Source organism: Rhinopithecus roxellana, chromosome 14 (genome assembly GCF_007565055.1).
Source record: "Rhinopithecus roxellana isolate Shanxi Qingling chromosome 14, ASM756505v1, whole genome shotgun sequence".
Classification (NCBI taxonomy): Eukaryota; Metazoa; Chordata; class Mammalia; order Primates; family Cercopithecidae; genus Rhinopithecus; species Rhinopithecus roxellana.
In genome coordinates this window covers 984,176-1,000,467 of record NC_044562.1, presented here as the reverse complement: position 1 = coordinate 1,000,467, position 16,292 = coordinate 984,176, and positions in this window count along the sequence as shown.

The window sequence follows — 16,292 nt, the reverse complement described above, 5'->3', positions numbered from 1 at the left end:
GTTATACCTACAACTTTATTCAGTAGCAAATGTTTTGCTTTTATTATTATTTTTAGTGGACATATAATGATTCTATGTATTTATGGGATACAGTGTGATATTTCAATACATGTATACAATATGTAAGATCAAATCAGAGTAATTAGCATAGCCATCACCTCAAACATTACTATTTCTTTGTGTTGGGAACACTCGAAACCTACTCTTCTAGGTATTTGAAAATATACAATAAAATGTTGATTATAGTGACCCGATAAGTGCCATAAAACATTAGCACTTTTTCCTTCTATCCAGCTGGAGTTTCTCATCTGTTAACCAATCTCTGGCTATCCCTCTCTTTCCTCTACATTTGCTTGCCTCTGATAACCACTATTCTACTGTCTACTTCTATGGAATCTATGTTTTTAGCTTCTGCATATGAGTGAGGACATGTGTTGCTTCTAAAGATGAAAAGAATGTGAGTATATTAGAGATTATAGAACAGACTCAACACTTATAATACCTGTAACTTTAGCTGATACTTATAGGATTTTCTTCTCAACAATTATTTATGGGGACAATCCTATGAAACCCAGTTATGGTAAAACTCCAGTTTGTACATTTTCATATACTAAGGATCAGGGGAAACCTTAGGCAAGATTACATTCCACAAATCTTACATGGCACAGAATATTCAGTTATAAAAATTATATACATATAGTATATGTTATATATATATATAAGTGCTTCTGACTTTATTCATAAAAACAAGTTTTAATGCAATTTTAGTTATTTGTAAATCTTTAAAACTAGCTTATTCTCTGGTATTATGACCCAGAAGATCTTCCATGGAATAAGCAAGTTTTGAGACATTCTCCTTCTATGAGTTATGGTTTTAGTAACTGATGAATTATTTCCTTATCTGGGATGTCTTAGTTTAGTCACACACACACACACACACACACACACACACACACAAATGCACACAAATAAACTTGATATCTTTTTTTAAGAATGTATGTTGATTAAGGCATTTAAAATGTGGAATATAGGAAGAGAAGGATGTAACATTTTGAGGCCTGAAAATTATAAAATTTTGGGACCTCTCCCTCCCCTGAGAAGAAGAATGCAAAATTATAAATATAAAAATAGGTACAGGATCTTGGATGCTGTCTTTGCTAGTGAGGTGCCCAGACACTGCAGCTTCCTTAGCTTCTCAGAAATATTCCAGTATATATGGAAATATAGATTAAGGCCTTTCCATGAAGCTTCAGATTCTTTTCTCATCTCCTTTTTTCCCTCCTGCACTTTATTCCCAAGGGGAAGAATTAACATTGATAGTCAAAGACATTTATAATGCTAATGTGTTAATGTGCTAGTCTGTCTCTTACTCCCTCTCTCTCATCATTTCTCACTCACTCTCTTGCTCTCCCTCAAACTCAGTTGTCTTTTTGCAGATTTTTAAAAATCGTACCTTCCTTTTCACGCAGTTTTAGGTTGGGATATATCTTGAGAAGACCTGGGGTGGGACAACTATGGTTTTTATTGAATAAGAAACTTTTACTTTCCTCTCTCTCCCTTGAGATACTTTCTTTGAACTCATTATTCCTTGTCATTAGGGTTTTTAGATACAGAAGACTAAGACTCAGGAGTAGAGTTTAGGTCAAATGTCTCAAATCCAAAGCCAGGAGTGTGATGAGAATGCAGAAAGTAGACCTGAAGTAAGAGAAAAAATGAGCGACAGAGGCTGGAATGTTTGCCTTGTGGTCAGAGCAGCCATGATGTAGCTCTGCCGAAATGTTCCCAGATAGGCAGATCATTCCAGTGGTGCAAATCTTCTTTGTTTTCTGTCCCCAGAAAAAGAAGCAGCCAGGCTTTTAAAATAAGAGACCTGCTAATTTTTAATGTTTGCAAGCAATTTAGTATGTTTAACAATACACTGACAGCCAAAACCTATATGAGCCTGTTGCAGTGAATGGTCATCAATTTGTAATCTAAGATCTATAGGCAAAGGGGAAAGTGAGGTTGTCAGTGGATTTGGGCTGCTTAAGTCTGTCTACAGCTTAAGGAAAAGGAATCTCCTGACCACCCTAGGTGTTCAGGGCTTTTGTCTACCACTTCTGAGGAATGAAGAACATGTATTTGCTTAGCCACATCCACTGCACATATATATCTCCTTGAGAGATCTCAGGTGAAGTGAAGATGGAGATAGAACTGAGAGGAGGCTGGTGGTAGGACAATATCCAGGTATCCATTATCTTAGATTTCAAATAAAATACTACTTCAATTCTACCTTACAGGTTATTAACTGTCTGTACTTTCTTTTTAGGAGATTTCTGCAGCTTATTCTTGGGCTTTAATTTGTAGAAACTGTTTCTTAACCCTGTAGCTGAGGGATTTTATGGTTTCCAGTACTTCCAGGACTGCCATGCTATTGAGGATTTTCATATTCCCACATTAAATGTAGAGAGGAGCCCGATTATACAGAATGCTTTTCCTGTCATTTGACCTCTTGACATTTCCCGTATGTTCTATAACTGAGCCTGGCAGGGATTTTGTACGTAGTTTAAATCACTTACAAAAAAAGCAGGTCTGGAATCTCATTTCCTTTTTTCTCTAGGGAACATCCATGTTCTAAATTGACATCAACACATGATAGAAATTGGTCACTCCCTGATATAGTCTTTCAGGAATTTTTGCTATTTTAAGGTCTATTATTATTTCCAGCAGTTGCTACTTCATAATTCAGCAAAATATAGTCATCCAGAACTGCCTGACATATAAGTAGTTCTGTTCCTGGCATTAACTCCCCGGTAGCTAGCCCTGCCACTTAACTCAGACATGATAGGGGGCAAGAACTTATGGGCTTTGAGTCTAAGAAAAAATGTAGTCCAATCTGTTTCCATTCCTCTCTCTTTACTTTTCCTAGGAATCTAGGTTTGTTTGGTAACTCTGAGCAGCCTTGTCTGAATGGAGACAATCAAGTTTTTAGACTGCACCCTGCCTCTGCCAGTCTAACTGCATCTGCAACATTTTTTTGTTGTTCAAAATGAGGGGTGAGAAGAGTGAAGATAGTGAAGAAGAGAACAGACAAAGAAAACACACAGGGTTTGTTGCAAGATACAAAATAACAAAGAACAGAGAATATAGGCAAGAGAAACATATGAGACTATAAGAAGAAATCAATAGGGAGGAGTTAGAAAAAAAATGTATGCTCAATTACAATATTTGTGCTGTTTCCTAACTTCTAAAGAGCATTTGAGTGTTTTGCAGAATTTCTTCAGTTCTACGTAGTGGAATGCATTTTTGTTTTTGTTTTTATTTTGTTTTGTTTTGTTTTGAGATGGAGTGTGGCTCTTGTTGCCCAGACTGGAGTGCAATGGCCCCATCTCAGCTCACTGCAACCTCCAGTCTCCTGGGTTCAAACAATTCTCCTGCCTCAGCCTCCTGAGGCTGCCCACCACCACCTTTCTTTAAAAAGAATTTAAAATTTTAAATTCTTAAAATTTTTGTATTTTTAGTGGAGACTGAGTTTTGCCATGTTGGCCAGGCTGGTTTTGAACCCCTAATTTCATGTGATCTGTCTTCCTCGGCCTCCCAAGGTGCTGGGATTACAGACATGAGCCACTGCGCCCCGCCTGAGTATTTTTTTTTTTATTACTTATTTATGTTCATTATGCTAGTTCACTGTAAGATTTTACATCCACCTGGTTGCTAAATTAATGCTTCATAGGACAAAATACTCACTCACAACCCAATTTACATTCTTCCTATAAATGCTTTTGTTTTGTTTTTGAGGTTTTTGAATCTCTGAGGTTTCAAAACATGGATAACTAAAGATTCATTAACTTAGGCACTAATGAGTTTCTAAATAAAGGTTTGCATGGATGCAGCCTTATGTACTTAAAAATTTAGCCAACTTCAGAGAATAAATCAACCGAGCATGGCAGCAAAGAGCATGCAAGGCCTCTGCAGCTGCAAGGACTTTTTAAAAAAGTAATTGAAAAGAGGTCATTTTCAACCATCGTTTATAGCATATCAGTTTGTAGTAGGTGGTGGGGACTGATTCTGAGCTGTTGTTTGCTTAGATGACTAAGTTGTCATTTTTAATTAGCTTTATGCTTTTCTTAAAGGCTAATTGCTTTTTTTAAAAAAATCAAGATTGCTTGATTGCTAATGACAAGGGTGCTATGGTTACATATTTTTTACAGAAGATTCTCCAACCTACCAAGTTGTACAGAACTATATGTCTTTCGGGTTTCTTTTACAATAATGTACATGTTTTTAAAACCAGAAAAATACATATTTACTAATAATATTATTAAAATAAAACATCTTGTTTTTGGCAAGAGGATCACTGCTAACATATTTAACAAAACAAAAACAAACATTCATGGTCCTATTTGGAGTTAAAATATACTTTATATCTCCATTTCCTTACAACTAGCATAATTCTCTGGACAAATGCACTACAATAGCCAAATAGATATGCTGAATATAAAAGTCATTTTACTGATACCACCTGTTGGGAGGTATATGCTATAGGGGATTTTCTTCTCTAGCTCCTATTCTGAATCATACTGTGTCATCCACATTTTCTTGTTGTTGTGACTTACTGTGTACAAGGTTTAGGTGAAGGGAGATTTTATTTCTACAGAGCTAACAGGTAATGTTGTTTGTTACCTCTATAGGAAGCAGCCAGGTGAGTTAAACATCTCAGATTAATAATGTTCAAATTTTCATGGACTACTCTCAGGTTGCACATTTCCTGATCATCTACTACATGGCAGGCACTGTTCATGACACTGAACAAAGCAGATGAAAACCCCTGTCCACAGGGAGCTTAGAATCTAGTGGGAGAAAACAGATGATAAATAAAATGAATAGGTAAATGAAGTGAAACATGATAAGGCAATAAGTGTTACGAGGAAAAAATGACATAGGGAAGGGAGAGGTGCCGGTGAGAGTAGGAGAACTGCAATGTCAACAGGGAGGCCAGAGATGGATTCATTTAGAAGCTGATATTTAAACACAGATTGGAAGGAAGTGAGCTCAGGGATATGTGGGAGAACAGTACAGATAAAGACAACTGCACATGCAGAAGCCCAGGGGTGGGAGTGCCTGGTATGTTCATGGAAGAGCAAGGTTGCTGTAGCATGAGAGAGCAACAAGGAAGATACACAGGAGATTAGGTGAAAGTGATAAGGTGGGATGAATCTTACGCAGCCTCAGAGACCCTCAGAAGGATTTTGGGTTTCATGGTGCAGGAGAGGGGAGGGAGAGTGCTGAGTGAGGGAATGCCAGGATCTTATTTAGGATCTAACAAGAGTACTCTACTGAAGAGAGAACAGATGGAGGAGGACAAAGCTATAGGCTGAGGGATCATTTCTGAAGCTAGTGCAATAGTCCAGGCACATAAAGTGAATTTCATTCTATCTTTAATGTTTCTCCAGTTATCACAGTGGAGAACATTAGTTCATTACCTTCACAGAGAAAATTATGGTTAAGCATTGAGAAGTCACTAGACGCTCTGAATGTGACTCTATTCTTCACACTTTCTCCGATCATAGAATTGACCATAGGGAAAGCCTTCCATCGAACCTGTGATATTTTGGTAAATATGTAATTATACATGCAGCATCTTCATATGTTCTTTTCAGCAAACAATTAATATAAACCAGATGTGTGGTGAGTCAGAATCCTCTCTGGAGGTTGTCCTGAGAAAGTAAAGACACATTGATTTAGAGGCCACACCTGCAGTTCTTGCTGCTGTTTGCTGCTTCTGCTGCAGCTTTGACATCAGCTGCTTAAGGAAAGCCTCTGCTTCCAAAATCCTCTCTTCTTGATTAAGTGGAGGAACTCTGGGTCAAGAAGATTCTTTAATCACTTCATTGCAAAGCACAGAGCATCAGGAAATGACATCGTCTTATAGGAGATCACTAAACCGCCTCCCCCCCACCCGATATTTAACATGATCTGCTTGCTTTATAGTGAGCTCGAAGCAATCACTTCTAGAATTATCTGTGAAAATAAAGATTCAGTAAATGTAAGAACAGGTACATGTATTTGAAAGGTTTCAAGTAAATATGCAGCCTTGCGCTGTTTTCCTAATAAACCAAGAAATACAGACTTTTATTGTAAGCAAGACTGCACACTTAAGATATTTAAAACAGGGGGGAAGCGGCTTTATTAAGTGGACAAGTAGTCAAGGAAAAGGATGGGAATATTGGGATTTAAATATTGGGATTTATTTGTTATAGTAATCCAAAATCATAGCCAAACAAAGCTCTAGACATGACTTAGATGTAAACATTTCCTTTCTTTTTCTTTTAATTTCTCTTTTTGGTCATTTAAGTGATGAGTGAAACTTTAAGGTTGATGAAAATACACTGTTATAATAGCTTTCATAAAGAGTAAAAGTCTGATAATTTTTCAGGGTAATGGCAGTAACCATCCCACTTTGGGCATTGATTTTTTTTTTTTCTTTCAGATTTTAGTTACGTTGACCCAAATCATCATATCCAGATTATAATATGTAGTCTCTACTTGTAATAATATTTTACTAATAAAGGTTATTAACCCATCACTAAATTTTTATCATGATTGGATCTTCACCTTTACAAGGAAATCCTGATTTCTTATTAACCATACAATGTTCAAGGTGGAGTAATTTGTGTACCTACTAAGGTAGGCAATTTGGATTGTTTTTCTCTTGGTCCAGATGAACTTATACTTCCTCTTTTAATCAATAGTCCGAGTATTTTGTCAATGGAAGTGATAGGTCCAAGAAGGAGCTTGGTATTTCAGGCTAGGGGAGCAAACATACTAATATGGGAAAAAGTTATAAATGGGGATTATAAAATAAGCACTCTCCTAGGACTATCATCTGAATATTGGTATCCATCCCCAAATTCATATGTTGAACTTGTACCTACCAAAGTAATGGTATGAGGAGGTGGGGTGTTTGGGGTATGATTGGATCATGAGTACTGAAACCTCATGATTTGGATTAGTGCTCTTATGCAAGAGACCCCAGAGAGCCAATTGGCCCCTTTAACCATGTGAGGACACAGTAAAATGATTTCATCTAGAAGCCAGAGATCAGGCTCTTTCCAGACACTGTATCTGCCAATGCCTTGATATTGGACTTCTCAGCCTCCAGAACGATAATAAATAAATTTCTGTTGTTTATAAACTACCCAGTTTATGGCATTTTATAATAGGAGCCCAAATAGACTAAGACCAAGAAAACAAAAACCAAACTGGTATCTAGAAATGGATGTGCTGTGGTAACAAATACATAAATTGTGGAAGCGACCTTGAAACTGGGTAATGGGTAGAGACTGGGAGGACTTGGAGGAGCATGCCACTACAAACCTTTATTGCTATGAGTGGACTTTTAAGGGTGGTTCTAGTGAGGACTCGATCCTAGTGGTTCTAGTGAGGAGCTGTAGGGGAAGCCTTAATCCTCTTAGAGAATACCTAAGTGGTTGTTGTTCAGAATGTTGATGGAAATATGGGAAGTAATTGGCCATTCTGATAAGGTCTCAGATAGAAATGAGGAACATGTTTTTGGAAACTGGAGGAAAAGAGATCCTCGTTATAAGAGGCAAAGGACTTGATTGAATTGTGTTTTTGTCCTAGTATTTTGCAGAAGGTAGAACTTGTGAGCAATGTGGCTGTTTAGCTGAAGCTATTTTCAAGCAAAGTGTTGAAGGTGAGGCTTTGCTTCTCTTGACTGCCTATTTGCAAAATGCAAGAGAGAGAAATGACATAAAGACAGACATGTCAATCAAAGAGGAAGCAGAACTTAAACACTTGAAAAATTCTCAGCCTGTCTGCATCGGCAAAATGGAAACAAACAAACAAACAAGAAAAAAACTCCTCAGGAGAGAAAACGGGTGTGGCCAAAGCAGATTAGGATGAATTAGACATCTCAATGGAAGCTAGGACCTATTGTTTTAAAGACTGCAAAGTTGGACATCTCTTCAGTGTTGTCCTCTTCTATTTGTGGTATAGCAATAGGGTCTGAGAATACTCAGCACTGCCAAATTTCTCTATTTCCCTTACAAATTACATGAACTTTTGTTCTTCCATTTTCTCTCCCAAGAAAAATTAATAATAGCTTCTTATTCCACAAATATGAAGGGTGATAGAAATGATAATGCTTTCTTTTTTTAATCTCTGGACAAGATAAATGACTCAAGGGTAAGGAAATTCCTATTTCTTCTTCTTCTTCTTTTATTTTTTTTTTAGGAAAGAAGAATAAATTAATTTCATTTGAAGAAACCCAGATGTCCTTAAAATAGGCTGTGACTGCCAAAAGAGTTCTTTAGAAATTCTCTGATGAGTCAAAATTCCAAGGTTCTTTCCCATGTTGGCTTGTGTGGTTCCCTAATGTTGCTTTGGGTTAGGTCAGACTGATAAGGGATCTCTCACTAAAATGTTCCTACAATCCTCTCAGTTGTCAGCCGGTTTTTTGAATTAAGGATTTCTCCAAAATCTTATCCCATCAGGTCATTTTTCATTTCTCACTGATCCCTGAGCTGAGCCGCACGTTAGACAATAAAGGGAACAGTATTTATACAAATGTTGATTGATTCAAATACTAATTGGCAATATATGTGTGCAGTAGTTTATTTCAATATATGTTATAATATACATAACTAGTCTCATGTCCACGATATCAGACATTATGTATTTGGACATTATTTGTTATACTTCATTTAATTTTCTTTCATAGATTATCAATAGAGCATTTTTTTAAAAATGAATAAGTGCGTGCAGAGTGCTTCTCCATAACCAAATGGATGTGTATAATTTTTTCTTTGGTAAAATTTCCCAGAGACCCTTCTCTGAAGTAGTCATTTAAATAATAGTGATCTTTGGATGATTTTGTTAGGATTAGATAATAAGGGTATGACTCATAAACATGTCATTTCAATCTGGGAACAAGTAACTATAACCCACTCTCTCTAGCCAAAAACCTCTCATTTTCATGGCTTTCCCACCCCCACATAAATGGCATACACCTCCAGTCTTTACACTGGCAGGTTTTCTTAGAAAAATGACCCATTCCATGATGAAGAATACCTAAATCCCACAAGTAAAAGAAGCAGCCTGTTATTACTCTTCCTGTTCAGTACATGAAAAGCAAAGTATGTGAGAACCAGGCACAACCTGTAATTTGGTAGCCGAACAACAGATCTGTGCTGTAACAGGAAAAATAAAAATACAGTTCTACTTCGGTATTCTTGGATGGCCTGCCCTGGAGGAGTGAAACTGCTTGATTTTCTCACTTTCGGAACAATGTCCTTGTCTGCCACGAGATCCAACTAAAGAAGATCCCGCACATGGGGAGTTTTGTGTTTGTTTCCATTCCAAGGACTGAGATTCAGGAATATACGCTTTTTATTTCCTCTGCCACACATAAGGCCTTCCTCTACTGACACACATACTTTTCTCCTAAATGCATTTTAGGGTTGAGCTGTTTTAGGCTGCATTTTCTTCTCTTTAAGCAAGGAACAGTGTTGTCTCACTATTGGAGTGATCAGAATTTCTTCTGCCTATGATTGACTGTAACTTGCCCTTGGCAGAATGGTTCTTCCTGCTTCAGTCTATAAGGCAATACAAAAAGATTGATAATGGGCCTTGTTTTATCAATACCAATGACACATGTTGACCTTTTTGACATATGTTGATGAACATATTTAGATCTATAATTTTTAAACACATGCATGTACATACATACCTATACCTATACACACACACACACACACACAAATATATACTTGTATATATACACACATGAATATGAATATATACATATACTGTATTAGTCAGGGTTCTCTAGAGAGACAGAACTAATAGGACATACACATATATAAAGGGGAGTTTATTAAGGAGTATCAACTCACATGATCACAAGGTCCCGCGTTATACCAACTGTAAGCTGAGGAGCAATGTCCCAAAGCTGTAGAACTTGGAGTCCAATATTCAAGGGCATGAAGCATCCAGCACAAAAGAAAGATGTAGGCTGGGAGGCTAAGCCAGTCTAATTTTTTCACGTTTTTCTGTCAGCTTTATATTCTGGCCATGCTGGCAGCTGATTAGATGGTGCCCATCCAGATTAAGGGTGGGTAATATGTTGACCTACATATTTAGAACTATAATTTTTAAATACATGCATGTACATACATACCTATACCTATGCCTCTATTGGGGATGAGGAAGCTATTTCACCTGCAAAAAAAGGTTCATCAGAGTTTACAAACTCAGTGTCCTCAGCTTCATCAGGGTCCTCCCACACATCTCCATTCCAAGTTGCAGGGTCCCATTATTTTCCAATCAATGCCCTCACTTTAACAGTGGACACCTGGCAAGGCTGTGCATGCAGCTTTCATTGGAGGTCAGCTACTGGTATTATAAGAACTCATGTCTGATTTTCTACAATATCAACTGTTTCTCTGCATGTGATAAGACTCTCACTCAGGGCAATCTTAGCAGATTTGAGGCTCAATATCTGCTTCTGAAGCTGGGAGTTAGAATCCCTGAGTTCATCATTTTCTTTCATCACTTTGTCCAGTGATTTTAGGAGCAACCAACCAACTTCATTATGTTCCTTGGTTCTCCACATATAGTCAAAGATATTATGCCCCTCACAAGCAGTGAATCAGGAGTGTCAAATGGATTTATTGTGCATAACTCTCTAAACAGTTCATGCCAAGGACTATCAGTATTTTCCTTACTATTAGAAGTAGAGTCCTTAGCATTTTGGGGTTTAATAATACTAAGCAGCCAACTCCAGAAACCCCAAAACCAATGAAAGAACTCCATCCTTAATACTCTTTTCCTCTAGAACCACTCCTGGTACCAAAATCTGTATTAGTTAGAGTTCTCTAGAAGAACAGAACTAATATAACACATATATGTGTGTGTGTGTGTGTATGTATGTGTATATATGTGTATGTATATATATGTGTGTGTATATATATATGTATGAGTTTATTAGAGAGTATTAACTCCCATGATCCCAGCCCACTGACTCAAAATGTTAATCTCTTTTGGCAACGCCATCACAGACACACCCAGGAGCAATACTTTGCATCCTTCAATCCAATCAAGTTGACACTCAGTATTAAACATCATATGTGCCTATACAGCTTAATTGGGAAAATTCATATTTGCTTTTGTTCTTATAATAATAGCAACAGAAATGATGAAAACATTGTTATTATTGTATAACTCTCACTGAAGGCAACGTTTTTTAAAATAGATAATGGGAATTTGACACAGTTGCAAGAGAAATAGCTTCTAATCCAAGGAATCCCCAAAGCACAAATCATTCTATGAAAATGCTAGGAATCTGAGACTCAAAGAAGAGACTTGCAAAGCCTTGCCAATAGTCCACTATCTAGAAAGCAACCTGGAACCTAACCAGGGATTTGACTTTCAGGCCAGTGAGTTTTCTTTATCCAGGTTGCTTTGTAACCTGAAGTGTTTAGATCACAAACGTTACTGGTTCTTTACTTCCTTAGCATTCAGTCCCACTGAACTTTTTATTGATTAGTGTGTATATCATAAAATCTCAGCATTCTAAAAAATTGCAAAATTCTTTCTATTGTTAAACAGAATTGTATCAGCATCATGATACAATTTGATGGGGGAATATGCATTCATAAGACAGTATCACGAGACAGATAATAAAGCATTTTCCTGGTAGATGGAAAATCTAAAGCATCTTTTGGTGGGTTGATATGTCATGGGAATAAATAAAATGTAACCAATTCCAGCAAACCTTTGTATGAACACATGTAACAAGAGGAGATAAAAACTAAGTTTGTCCATCCTTTCCCTTGGCTTCATTCGAAATTGGTGCAGTTAACCTCTGTGTTTCTGAAGGACTAAATTGCTGTTACTTCTTCTCTTCCCTCTGGGCCTAGGAAAGGAAGATCAGTGAGGACAAAAAATGCTTTTGTGTTTCATGAACATGAGGGGGATCAATTAAGGTGCCAAAGCTGAGTTAATGATTTGAGTTGAGAAGAATATATTATAAGGGCATTTAGAGAACAGAAGTGTTCTGAAAGTGTTGTAGGTCTTTCTGAGGCTAGAAGGGACCCTCAGTCTCTCCAGTGGAAGATATTCTTGACCCTAAGAGATGCCAATATCACTCATGACATGGTCTAGGAATTCTAGAGGTGGGGACTTAACATTAATAACTATGGCCATAAGGGTCACAGTTAAAATATCCATTCTGGCAAAGAAGACTCCTGAGGGCCCCATCTGAGGAATAGTGACAGCAATGTCCTGTGTGCACTGATGACCACAGTGCCCTGCTCCAAATGTTCTGTAGTGACCCAAGAAAAACTCAAGCCTAAACAAAACTTCCTTCCAGAAATACAGGAGGGAACTCTGAGCAGATTCATAATTCAGATACATTTTAAAAGAACTTAGGAACTCAATTTCATTCAACTAACCAAAAGCCTTGCTCACTCAGATCAATTCTATTTTCCTTTTTTGTCTTTGTGCATATCCTCCATCTAAACTTCATTTGAGGTGAGAAAGATAGGTTGAGGAAAAAAAAAAAAAAACATGAAAGTTATTTCCTGGCATCTCACCCAGGAATGAGTGATGAACAGAGCCTGAAAACAACTTTAAAAGCCATTTTCTTTGCTCATGTGAGGTCATGAGGTTGTTCTTTGCAACTCTCTGGGCACCAGAATGAATGAAAGTGGCACAAAACACACCCAAGGTTTATCATTGATTTAAAGTGATTGATGGCTGGTCTTGTCTGATTGTGTTACATTGTCAAACTATCCATCATCCCAAACAAACTCTGTACTCCATAGTCCAGTATACAGTTACATGTGGCCAAAGGGTTTAGGATTTTTCTCTTTCCTTCTTTCCTTCTTTCCTTCCTTCCTTCCTTCTTTCCTTCCTTCTTTCTTTCTTTTCTTTTCTTTTCTTTTTTCTTTTCTTTCCTTTCCTTTTCTTTTCTTTCTTTCTCACTCTCTCTCTCTCTCTCTTTCTTTCTTTCTTTTCTCTCTTTCTCTCTTTCTTTCCTCTTTCTCTCTTTCTTTTTCCCCCCAGAGAGCAGTTGATGGTTGGGTGGGAAGAGAAAGAGAACAAGTTGCTTCCTTTTTCAAAACTGCAAAATAGTTGTCTGTTAAGAAGAAAGTACTTTGATGACACATGCTGAATTCCTGTAAAGTTTATGTAGGAGTTTATTCATTTCATTGAGCAAACCACATTTTCGACATTTCCCACACTTTCCTTAGGCTGGGTCTTCCTCAAGATTTTTTTTTTTTATAAGGGCTAATATTTGTCCTACTCAGAGAATCAGTTGTTCCTAATTCCCAGACCAATCATGGATGGAGACAGGAAGTTCATTTTTATAAGATACCTAGAGATGATTATTAAAGTACTCATTACTCAAAACATAGAAGATAACATATAAGGGAAGAGATGTAACATGCAAACCCTTCTTAACTTTGAGATCTCTACATCTTAAAGAGTAACTTCACTCTCTCCGTCCCTTATGTTTCCTAGGAGTTGATATTCATAAGTAGTTAGCTGTAATTACATATTTTACCCATTTAATATAAAAGTAAGATCATGCTGTGTATGAGGTGGGTTGCTCTTTTTTTTCTCCACCTAAGATTATATTTTGAGTGTTTCAACCAGGTCATTGCAAAATCCTCAAATGCATGATTATTCAGGATGACCAGGAATGTGTTAGTACCTTCTGACTGACTCAACTGAGTTAAGTGGACTGCTTGGGGTGTGCCACTGCAGCACTAAGGGTGAACCTACCCATTCTGAATCACCAGTGCTGCTTATCTCACCCATGACATGACTTCTCCTGCTTACCTCTGAGCTCCAGGGGTCAGCTCAGGATCTAGCTCACTGCTCACACCCTGCAGTGTCTCTAGTCACAGAATCTCAGGTCCAACTTTGCTCTAGGTGCCACAGTTCCTAGAACTTGGCTTTTTCCTCAGTCATCATTCAGGCCCCTGTTTTTAGACAGTCATGAGGACCAGGCTTTGCTCTGTCCATGTGTGGTACCTCTCCACATCTCTTTTCTATACATCTATTCTTTTTGAATGCCAAGAGAGATGCTGTTCTGGCTTGACATCTGAGTATCACTTTCTTAGTTCTCTCCTTATTCTTCCTCGCCTCTTCCTTGTCAGAATGCTACATTCTGACAATCTCTTAGCAAGTTCCACTGTGCCCTGGACCCTGGTATTATGCCAGTGTCATGATTGTGTGTAGCTGTATTACATGGATACACTCCTTTTTGCTAGCTATTAACCTCAGTCATGCCTTCTACTATCGTCAACTCCTAATCCCTACATAAACAAACTTGCTGTGGCTTCAGTAGCTATAAGCTAGTTGGTTGAAGGAATTGCACCAGGTTCGCTGATGCCCAGATTCTCCCTCTTTGGGTAGTTCTTTCAAAGTGACATATCAGCTGGATGCCTTTTATGACTTTTAGTGTTAACATCTCCCCAGAGGCTTCCTCTTAGCTCACTGACTTAAACTATGGGAATTTTTCCCCACTGGGGACATTTGGCAATGTCTGGAGACATTTTTGGTTGTCACAACTAGAGTAATGCTACTGGAATCCGGTGAGTAGAGGCCAATGATGCTGCTAAACTTTATAGAAGGCACAGAACTAGCCACACAATGAAGAATTAAGTTGTCCAAAATGTTGGTGGATATGATTAGCTAGATTATGTTGAGTTTTTTCATTTATATTTATAAGAGATGTTGTTCTGTATCTTTCTTCACTTGTGATGTCTTTGTCTGGTTTTGGTATCAGGGTAATACTGGCCTCTTAGAATGAGTTGGGAAGTAGTTGGTAAGTGTTCTCTCCTATTTTGATTTTTGGAAGAGTGCATAAAAGTTGGTACTGATTCTTCTTTATATGTTAGGTAGAATTCATTAACGATACCATCTGGGGTGGGGATTATATTTGTGAGAAGTCTTTAAATTCCTAACTCAATCTCTTTACTTGTTATATGTTGTCCCAAACTGCATTTTTGTAGTTCTAAAAGCAGACGCATTTCCCTCTTATTTGAAAAAGCCAAAATTCATTGAAATATTATCTTTGGTATCTTGGTGAGGGAGGGGAAATAGAAGAATTTCTCCAAATGCAGAAATCTTGCCTTAAGCTCTACACACCATAGCCCATGAGTATATGATGCCACACTTACCTCTGGCTCAAGGCACATTGTACCTCCCCTTTCTCTATGATTCTAGGGGGAACAGTCAACATTCCTCCCTCCATCTCCCTAACTCAGTACTAGGGGATAGATATACTACCACACCGTGAATCCTCTTTATTAAAAATGAATGGCGAAGCCTCACCAAATAATCTTGAACTTTGCATCACTATATAAATGGCACAAAGCAAGGCACTGTGAATAAGACACCAGATTCTTCATGCTCTGGCACTTTTACACTAACATGGAAAATAAAATGTGTTCACATATGACTTTTTAATATCCCTATCAGTGCACTCTGACATGAATCTGTCCAAGTAATTAATTTCATGGAATATGGCTACTTCTGGCCTCTTCCCACCCTCCTAAGTCCCAGGAATATCTTCAATTCTGGATAGGCACTCTAACAAAAAAATCTGAATAAAACTGAATTAACATCCAAAAATGATGTATAAAATACACCAAGCCAGTAATTTCATAGGGAAGCCAAATTCCTTGTGCTGCCACAATTCTTATCTGGTGATATCCTTCACTTCACCTAGTAATTTGTATGTTCTAATAAATGAGAAAATGAAACAATTTGGTTCCTTTTTAGTGAAATATATTTTTACTCTCCATTACCATGAGCTTCCTCTCTGCTCTTGGTTTTTCCTTTGCTTGTCTACGTAGCTGAAATCAGAAAAGCTTGTCTTCCCAGTTAGTTCGCAGCTTGTCTTTCTAACTATTTTCCCTGATATCCTTTTAATCTCACCTCTCTCTGACATTTTTTTCTATATTAAGTAGAATGATGGAAGTTGTTAGCTGGTTATATACAAGCTACAATGGGAGTAGGGAGGAGGGGATTGCACGTCCAACTGGGATTTAGTGCACCTACGGAGGAGGTAGCACTGGGCAGAAGGACTCTGTAGTACAAGGGACAAGCATGGGGAAAGACATCCTTGCAAGGAATTCCACGACATGCTCTAAAACAGAAAGGCATAAGTTTTGTTGGGAATGCAGTGGGTGTGAGAAAGATCAGTGAGTAGAAAGGCTAGAAATGTAGATCTGAGACAGATGATTGCAGGCTCTGAATTCTAAGGCTGATAGTTT